General features: G+C 36.7%; 1 long non-coding RNA gene across 1 annotated transcript; it reads left to right on the top strand.

Annotated features, from left to right (window-relative positions):
* Positions 1–2,462: 2,462 nt before the first annotated feature.
* Positions 2,463–7,797, top strand: LOC139873070 (uncharacterized). Its single transcript, XR_011767260.1, has 3 exons — positions 2,463–2,539; positions 7,043–7,098; positions 7,627–7,797. It is a non-coding gene; the product is annotated as an uncharacterized lncRNA (long non-coding RNA).
* The last annotated feature ends 1,835 nt before the right edge of the window (positions 7,798–9,632 follow it).

Genomic DNA, 9,632 nt, shown 5'->3' with positions numbered 1-9,632 from the left:
TTTTAAGAAACTAGATCAAACTGTTTTTGGGCCGGAAAAGGAGTTTTAGTGTGTATGTCGTGTTTTGCACGCACCTGTATGCCATTATTGAATGGAGTCATAATGTAGACTCATAAAATTATGAATATATGGTGTTATGACCTAGTTAATCATATGAAATGATTATATTATTTATTGGATATGTATACTAACTTTGTTTGTGTTGTTCTCAGGTTATAAGGACAAGGAGGAAGCTCAGAAATAATAACTGAGCAGTTGCTGGTAATTGGTGAGTGGGTCTATCTCCGGATAGAGTTTAAGTAGCATATCATGCTACTGTGGTTAACTCTTTTACCATGCATAGTGTAGAAATTGCCATGTTAGAATAATATAGTATGCCTGATGTTGTATGTGAATTATGTGTACACTGTGTGAATGGCACCAGTCGGGCCTAGGGAGACTGGGGACTCGAGACAGTGCCTAGGAGAGGTTAGAGTCCGTATGAGGTCAACCGTGCCTAGGGGAGGTTGGGTCCATAGGCTACTGATTGTAGAGTATAGTGTGAATGATGCATCCCCTGCATCTGGATAACTATACTGTGAATTGAGTAGCAGGGACTATCGGTAGACTCAAGTCCGATCAGCTAGGAGTCGTGTGCTCGTACAAGCCGTCGATCCTCGTATTGTCTTATTGTATGCTAGTTGATAGTTAGCATGTGTTGTTAGTATATAGCTTGTGTGTGACTTAAGCTATATCTGTTAGATAGATTCCATTCACTTAGCGGTGCGCTAATCCCCCACATATTCTCTCCTTGCAGGTTTAGGTACTGCTAGTCGGGAAGGGTGCTATTGCAAAAGACATGTTTGACAACCCAACTCTGATGTGGACTTTTGTATAAATAATGTTTTGTGATAACGTAACACCGTTGTGTAAACTTAAACGTAATGACGTGACTTATATTGTGTTTGTTAATAAAGTCTTCTGCTGTGTATTTAAAAAAAAATGGCCAGTGTTACAAGTTGGTATCAGAGCATGGTTTGGCAGCAAATACGTGCGCGTATTTTGTTCCCAAACCCTGAGGCAAGTCAAACATGTCTGTGGGAGTGGGGGCTAAGTGAAAATAGGATATACGTGTGTTAGTTGTGATTGAACTAACTGTTATCCACTAAGCTTTTGTGTGAGCTGTTTTGTAGCACAGGTATGGCTGATAGAAACGCAACTGGCCCATCTAACCCCGGAACATTCAGAGCACCAGAAGAAGGTGTTGAGTCAGATGATGATCAGAGTAGTTACATCCTTCAGTTAGAAAGCAAGCTAAAAGAGGCCGAGGACAAAATTAATGAGCTTAAATTGGCGAGGCATTCTGGAAATGATGATACACCACCTGGATTCCCAACCGCGCAATCCCAAACGATACCTAATGTGCCCCAGAACCAGTTTCAGAATCAAATACCTAACCAATATTATATGCCACCACAAAACACCTTTACTTACCAAAATCCCATGATGATGAATCCATACCAAATGCAAATGTTCCATCAACCTTACATGCAACCACCCAAAAGATGTACGTATAAGAACTTCCGTGATTGCAAACCCTCCGAGTTTTCTGGAAGTACTGATCCGACTGTAACTCTCAATTGGTTGCGAGAAGTTGAAAGGGTATTTGAAGCGTGTCAGTGTGAACCCGAGCTGAAGGTAACATATGCTAGTAGACTGTTGAAAGGTAGGGCTATGATTTGGTGGGATTCTTTGATTTCTAGTATATCAAAAGAGCAAGTGAGTATGATCACATGGGAGCAGTTTCATAGGAAGGTGTGTGAACAATATTGTAATCCATTTGATATGAACCGAATCAAGACTGAGTTTCTGGAAATGAAGATGACACCTCAAATGACGATCGATGAGGTAGTAGAGAAGTTTATGGATAAACTGAGGTTTGTACAACAATGGGTGCCAGACGAAGCGTCTCGTATCCAGCATTTTGTTAATATCATTCTGCCTGAGTACAGAACTTTTGTTAGAACAGCTACATCATTGTCTCAAGCTGTTGTGATGGCTAAGATGGTAGAAAGTGATGTTCAGGCTGCCAGAAACAGAATGTTTGGTAATGTGCTACAACAAGGTGGGCAAGTATCTGGTCAATCAGGATCTAAATTCAAGAAGTCTAGTAGGTTTAAATCTAAGGGTAAAAGTGGTCAGAGTAGTACTGGATCTGGATCAGGTAAAGGGAATTGGTGTCACACGTGTCGATCTTCTCACAGTGGTCAGTGTTCTGAGGCTACAAGAAGATGCTTAAAGTGTGGTGTTGTTGGGCATGAGTCTTCAGCATGCCCGTATCCGAATAGTGTGTGTTGGAGTTGTCACAAACCAGGGCATCGTGCAATTAGTTGTCCGTCGAAGAGTGGTAGTTCCGGGGCAGGGTCAGGGGCGCGTTCAGCATCAGCTGGAGGGTCAACTGCCTTGAGTGGGCAGAAGAGGAAGAACCCTCCAACAGCAGAGGCTAGAGCTTTTCAGATGTCGGTGGAAAATGCTGTGGCAACCGACGAAGTAATCACCGGTATGTTTCTAATCAACTCAATACCTGCTCGCGTATTGTTTGATTGTGGTGCCAATAGGTGTTTTATGTCCCTAGATTTCTGTGCTAAGTTGAATTTACCAGCTACTATGTTACCCAAGCCGGTTAGTGTAGAAGTAGCTGATGGTAAGACCACACCCGTCACAACCTATGTGACTGGGGTTTGTATAGAGATCGAAGGGAAGTCTTTCCCGGTGACTTGTTTAGTGTTACCTATTCCTAGCTTTGATGTAGTACTAGGAATGGATTGGTTGAGCTCGCTTAGGGCTAATATTAAGTGTGATAGGAAAATGATTACCTTTCGTTCGACCGATGGAACCCGTGTTGTGGCCCGAGGGGAGCGGGGAGGGTATAATTTTCTGTTGATAACCATGATGAAAGCGAAAAAGTCGATGGCAAAGGGTTGTGAATCATTTCTTGCATATGTGATTGATGCAAAGAAAGAAAAGAAAACAGTGGCCGATATTCCGACAGTATCAGAATTTCCCGAAGTGTTCCCAGATGAGTTACCAGGTCTGCCGCCGGTAAGGGAAGTTGAATATAAGATTGAATTGGTTCCTGGAACAACTCCAGTTGCAAAAGCTCCATACCGATTAGCGCCGTCTGAAATCCGTGAAATGATGTCACAGATTCAAGAACTATTAGATCGTGGGTTTATCCGACCGAGTTCTTCACCGTGGGGTGCTCCGGTATTGTTTGTTAAAAAGAAAGATGGGTCAATGCGTATGTGTATTGATTATCGTGAATTGAACAAACGAACAGTGAAGAATAAGTATCCGTTACCTCGAATAGACGATTTGTTCGATCAGTTACAGGGTGCTTCATTCTTTTCTAAGATAGACTTACGATCCGGATATCATCAGGTTCGTGTTGCTGAATCAGATATACCAAAAACAGCGTTCAGAACAAGGTATGGTCATTATGAATTTCTTGTCATGCCGTTTGGGTTGACGAATGCGCCAGCAATCTTCATAGATCTAATGAATAGAGTGTGTCGCCCGTTCTTAGATAAGTTTGTGATTGTGTTTATAGATGATATACTAGTGTATTCAAAGACCGAAAGTGAACATGCTGAACATCTGAGACAGGTTTTGAACATGTTGAAACGTGAACAACTATTTGCAAAATTTTCAAAGTGTGAATTTTGGTTACGTGAAGTGCAGTTTTTGGGTCATGTGATTTGTGCCGAAGGTATAAAAGTTGATTCGACAAAGATAGAAGCAGTAATGAATTGGAATTCTCCGAAGACTCCGACTGAGATTAAGAGTTTTCTGGGATTAGCCGGTTATTATCGCAGATTTATCAAGGATTTCTCGAAAATAGCGGGTCCGTTGACTAAGTTGACTCATAAAGATGTAGCCTTTCGATGGACTGATGAACAGGAAAAGGCTTTTCAGATTTTGAAACAGCTACTGTGTCAGGCACCAGTGTTAGCTTTACCAGAAGGTTCAGACAACTTCGTGGTATACTGTGATGCATCATATGCTGGGTTGGATTCTGTATTAATGCAAAGAGATAAAGTAATCGCCTACGCCTCGCGACAGTTGAAAGTTCATGAGAAGAATTATCCAGTGCATGATCTTGAAATGGCTGCAGTAGTGTTTGCTTTGAAACTGTGGAGACACTATTTGTATGGAACCCATTGTGTTATATGTACAGATCACAAGAGTTTGCAGTATATCTTCTTACAGAAAGAATTGAATATGCATCAGAGACGATGGCAAGAGTTGATCAAAGATTACGATTGTGAAATTAAATACCATCCGGGTAAGGCAAATGTGGTTGCAGATGTGTTAAGTCGTAAAAAGTCAAGTGAAAATGTGAAATTTCTTCGTTTGAATATAACTTCAGATTTGATTAACAGCTTAAAAACCATTCAGGCCTGTGCTTTAGAGGACGAACATATTAAATCTGAATAAATGACCAAACGAAAAGTGGACTTAATTGATGACTCACGTGGACTAAAGACCTTAAACAATCGTGTTTGGGTGCCTAAGCTTGGAGATTTGAGGGATTTAATCATGATGGAAGCTCACAAATCCAGATTGACAGTACATCCGGGTAGTAATAAGATGTATCATGATTTGAAAACAGTGTATTGGTGGCCAACAATGAAATCAGATATCGCCCGTTATGTCGAAAAGTGTCATATATGTGCTCAAGTGAAGGCGAACATCAGAAACCTTATGGTTCGTTACGTCAGTTACAGATTCCAGAGTGGAAATGGGAACATATAACGATGGATTTTGTGACCAAATTACCTCGAACTCAGAAAAGACATGATATGATTTGGGTAATAGTGGATCGCCTAACTAAAAGTGCTCATTTTCTTGCTACTCGTGAAACAGCTTCGTTAAGTGAGTTAGCCGAATTGTATATAAACGAGATAGTTAGTCGACATGGTGTGCCATTATCGATCGTTTCAGACAGAGATTCCAGATTTGTGTCGAATTTTTGGAATAGTCTTCAACAGAATTTGGGTACACGTGTGAATTTAAGTACAGCTTATCATCCTCAGACAGACGGTCAGAGTGAAAGAACGATACAGACTTTGGAGGATATGTTAAGGGCTTGTGTGTTAGAATACGGTGGTTCGTGGGATACACATTTGCCGTTGGTCGAATTTGCGTATAATAATTCATATCATTCGAGTATAGGGATGCCGCCCTATGAAATGTTATACGGTCGTCGTTGCAGAACTCCGACTTATTGGTTAGAAGCCGGGGAGAAACAGTTTGCAGGTCCCGAAATTGTTCAAATGACAGCCGAAAAAGTTGCAATTGCGAGAGAAAAGTTGAAAGCCGCTAGAGATAGGCAGAAAATGTATGCTGATCCGCGTAGACGTCCGGTAACCTTTAATGTGGGTGAACAAGTGTATCTGAAAGTTTCGCCGTGGAAAGGGGTTATCAGATTCGGTAAACGTGGTAAGTTAGCACCGAGATTTATTGGTCCGTTTCCGATCATTGAAGTGTTGAATGATCAGACTGTGGTGTTAGATCTTCCGCCAGAGTTAGCTGGTATTCATAATACATTCAACGTATGTTATCTTCGTAAGTGTAAAGTCGACGATGAAACACAACTTCTTCCTTTAGAAGATTTAAGGGTCGATTTCAATAAGAAATTGGTGGAAGAGCCGGTCCGTGTGGTTGACCAAAAGGTGACTAAGCTGAGAAAGAAAGAGATTCCGATGGTGTTGATTGAGTGGAAACACAGTTTGGGTTCTAATTTTACATGGGAGACAGAAGAGTTGATGAGAAATCGCTACCCTCGTTTGTTTGACCAAGACCAGATTCCGAGGACGGAATCTTCTTAAGGGGGTGGATTTGTAACAGACTGAAACCCGGGCTAGTTGTAAGTTGCCTATTTTGCCCTTAGGGTTTATGCTTAGTTTTAAGTGCTTTTATTTTAATTATTTTATTAGTGTTTTATTATAATTGTGTTGTGACCAGTTTGTGACAAGGGTCCCAGAACAGGTTTGTTTATTTAATGTGGACCTCGTTTGGGCTACCTAATCTTGTGCGAAAGATTTTAGATAACTGGTAAATACCCGTGTGTGATGGGGTATTATTTTTTAACACATAAGAGTGTAATATCTGGATGTTTCCTTCCATTTCACCTAATTTCCCAAAACTAGAACGTACCTAAACTCTTTCACTCTCAAAACCCTAATCAAATCCAAGTAAGAAATTGGATCAAGTAGCTTAAGTGACTAATTTCTTGTATCCTTGTGATCATCTAATCAGGTTTGTTTACTTGAATCCTTGCTTTGATTCTTGATTAATTGAGTTTTTGTGTTCTTGAATAAAAGTGTGATTTTAAGCTTGAATCTTCATGTTTGGTGTTTGTTATGCTTAATTGATGTTAGAAATAGGTTGTATATATGTTTAGTAGCTTCCATGTGCTTAAAAACGGATCAAAAACACTCAAAAATCGAGTTTTGGGCGAAAAATGCTCAAAATCAGCGTAAGAAGTTCGAAACCCAGTCGCTACAGTATTTTGCTACAGTATTTTGCTACAGTACCCGAATTGCTACAGTGTCACTATTTACTACAGTGTCACTATTTGCTACAGTACCGAGTTGGTACGCCCGAGTTGCTACAGTACCGAGTTGCTACAGTGTCACTATTTGCTACAGAACCGAGTTGCTACAGTGTCACTATTGCTGCAGTACTTTTATGAAATTGAAACGGGCGTAACTTTCAAAACGTAACTCCGTTTTTGATGAATAAACTATCGTTAGAATCGTAATAAAGAATACTTTTTAATGGTGAACTTTTAAGAAACTAGATCAAACTGTTTTTGGGCCGGAAAAGGAGTTTTAGTGTGTATGTCGTGTTTTGCACGCACCTGTATGCCATTATTGAATGGAATCATAATGTAGACTCATAAAATTATGAATATATGGTGTTATGACCTAGTTAATCATATGAAATGATTATATTATTTATTGGATATGTATATTAACTTTGTTTGTGTTGTTCTCAGGTTATAAGGACAAGGAGGAAGCTCAGAAATAATAACTGAGCAGTTGCTGGTAATTGGTGAGTGGGTCTATCTCCGGATAGAGTTTAAGTAGCATATCATGCTACTGTGGTTAACTCTTTTACCATGCATAGTGTAGAAATTGCCATGTTAGAATAATATAGTATGCCTGATGTTGTATGTGAATTATGTGTACACTGTGTGAATGGCACCAGTCGGGCCTAGGGAGACTGGGGACTCGAGACAGTGCCTAGGAGAGGTTAGAGTCCGTATGAGGTCAACCGTGCCTAGGGGAGGTTGGGTCCATAGGCTACTGATTATAGAGTATAGTGTGAATGATGCATCCCCTGCATCTGGATAACTATACTGTGAATTGAGTAGCAGGGACTATCGGTAGACTCAAGTCCGATCAGCTAGGAGTCGTGTGCTCGTACAAGCCGCCGATCCTCGTATTGTCTTATTGTATGCTAGTTGATAGTTAGCATGTGTTGTTAGTATATAGCTTGTGTGTGACTTAAGCTATATCTGTTAGATAGATTCCATTCACTTAGCGGTGCGCTAATCCCCCACATATTCTCCCCTTACAGGTTTAGGTACTGCTAGTCGGGAAGGGTGCTATTGCAAAAGACATGTTTGACAACCCAACTCTGATGTGGACTTTTGTATAAATAATGTTTTGTGATAACGTAACACCGTTGTGTAAACTTAAACGTAATGACGTGACTTATATTGTGTTTGTTAATAAAGTCTTCCGCTGTGTATTTAAAAAAAAAATGGCCAGTGTTACATTTTTCGAGCGGGATAGCGCTAAGAAAATTATGGGCTATAGCTATGGAGGTTATGGGTATGGTTCGGGAGTATTGCTCATGAGTCAAACTAGTGTTTATCATCCCCGTTGCGTCTACATACTTTTCCTGCAATATTGAATTTCAATATTGATACGTGAGCCCTCATAATTTAACTTTTATATATTATTAGTGTATCCCTGACTAGTGATCGAGTATATAGGATTATGCATGCTTATATGTTCGTTATTGTCGTTAGATAGGTTATGTCGAATCTTGAATTAAATACATATGCTATTAAGATAAGGTATATGATATGCATGTCGTTGGAAAGCTAGCGAAAAATTGAGAACTTTTCATTTAGATATCGAATGGTTTCGATGAACGGTTTAGAAGTTATAGTCAATTGAATTTTTGTAAAAATGATTATTATTATCGTCGTTATTATCGTCGTTATAATCTAATTATTATTATTATTATTATTATTATTATTATTATTATTATTATTATTATTATTATTATTATTATTATTATTATTATTATTATTATCATTGTCGTTATTAATAAAATATATTATTGTTATTTTAATTATTATTATTATCATTAAGGTTATTATTATTATTATTATTATTATTATTATTATTATTATTATTATTATTATTATTATTATCATTCAAATAGTTATTAGTATTATCATTAATATTATTAGTATTAGTATTATTATAATTAAAACTAATATAAGTAACATCTAATTATTATGATTACTATTATTATTATTAATATGAACGCGATATAAAAGACGACTAAAAGCTATTAAACGAAGCGATTAGGAAATAATGAGTATGAGTATCATGATGAAATTAAGATATTGTAAGATATTGATTTAAAGGAAAAATATCGTTTTCATTATTTTACTATTATTATTATTAAAAGTATTATTAATATTAAAACTATCATTTTTACTAAAATTATTATTTTTAATAAAAATATCATTGTTAATATGAAACATCATTATTATTATTATTATCATTTTAGTACAATTATTAATAAAAATTATCATTTTATCATTTTTAGAAAATATAATTATTGTTATTTTTATTAGTAGAATAATAATAATTATTACAAAATAATACCACTTTTACTTATTATTATTATTATTATCAATATTATTTTATCAAATAAATATGCGATACAAAGATATTTTACTACGTATAATATAATTACATTAATAATACCTATCATATTATTTTTATGATATTAAATGAACTTTATAAATTTTATTACTTAAAATATATAAAAGTATATTTTTATTATATAAATTTTAATATAAAATTTTATTTATTAATAAAAGAACTATATTATTTACTTTAATAAAATCTGTTAAAAATATTTAAATATATAAAATGACTATATTTAAACTATATAATAATCATGTATAAATTTTGGAAGACATTTTGGTCAATATGACTTTTGTTGACTTTTGCATATTTAGTCTCGAGCATTAGGATTGTGATACACTACGACTTGACATAAATTGTTAGATAGATATTGATCAAACATATAAATATATATAATTAATATAGGTTCGTGAATCCAATGCCAACCTTGCAATTGTTCAATGACGTCATATGTATTTTTACTACAAAATACAGTATTGTGAGTTTCATTTGCTCCCTTTTTAAATGCTTTTGATATTTTTGGGACTGAGAATACATGCGCTGATTTTATAAATGTTCGACGAAATAGACACAAGTACTTAAAAACATTCTACGAATGAGTAATGAGTACACCGGATATCACCCCTTTTA

Source organism: Rutidosis leptorrhynchoides, chromosome 1, assembly GCF_046630445.1.
Source record: "Rutidosis leptorrhynchoides isolate AG116_Rl617_1_P2 chromosome 1, CSIRO_AGI_Rlap_v1, whole genome shotgun sequence".
Classification (NCBI taxonomy): Eukaryota; Viridiplantae; Streptophyta; class Magnoliopsida; order Asterales; family Asteraceae; genus Rutidosis; species Rutidosis leptorrhynchoides.
The sequence above is the reverse complement of the archived record's forward strand: the minus strand, read 5'-3'. Positions and strand labels throughout refer to the sequence as shown.